Genomic DNA, 670 nt, shown 5'->3' with positions numbered 1-670 from the left:
GGAATTTTGTCTTGATTTAAAAATGTATTTGTTTTAATTAATTATTTTAATTTTGTAATTTCCATTGTGATCTTTAATATGTTTTTACATCAAGTGAATAATGTTATTGAATACTTAATAAACACTTAGCTATTAAACACCCAATTAACACTTCATAAAATTATTGAACACTAAATAAACACCTAATAAAGATATCAAATACTTTATAAACACTTAAAGTTATTAAATACCCGATAAACACTTTAAAAAGTAATTAAACACTTAAGAAATATTTTAAAAGTTAATAAACACCAAATAAACACATAATAAAGTAATTTAACACTTGAGAAACAATAATATTGTCAAATACTTAATAAATACTTAAAGTTATCAAACACTTAAATTTACGAAATACTTAATACAGTTATTAGACACTACATAAACAGTTAATAATGTTATTAAACACTAAATAAACACCTAAATAAGTCATTAAATACTTAATAAACATCTAACATTTATTAAACATCCATTAAAGTTTTAAAACATTTAAGAAACACTCAATAAAGCTAATAAATACTTATTAAACATTTAAAGTCAATAACACGTCTAATAAACACTTAATACAATTGACAAACAATCAAGAACCACATAAGTTATCAAACACTTAAGAAACAAAACAATTATTAAAAAC

General features: G+C 20.1%; 1 protein-coding gene across 1 annotated transcript in view; it reads left to right on the top strand.

Annotated features, from left to right (window-relative positions):
• tmtc2a (transmembrane O-mannosyltransferase targeting cadherins 2a) overlaps nt 1-670 on the top strand; it is a 72,077-nt gene that overhangs the window by 59,817 nt on the left and 11,590 nt on the right. The gene's annotated exons all lie outside the window — the stretch shown is intronic.

The sequence above is a fragment of the Oryzias melastigma genome, linkage group LG23 (genome assembly GCF_002922805.2).
Source record: "Oryzias melastigma strain HK-1 linkage group LG23, ASM292280v2, whole genome shotgun sequence".
NCBI lineage: Eukaryota > Metazoa > Chordata > Actinopteri > Beloniformes > Adrianichthyidae > Oryzias > Oryzias melastigma.
This window is presented reverse-complemented; position numbering and strand designations above follow the sequence as displayed.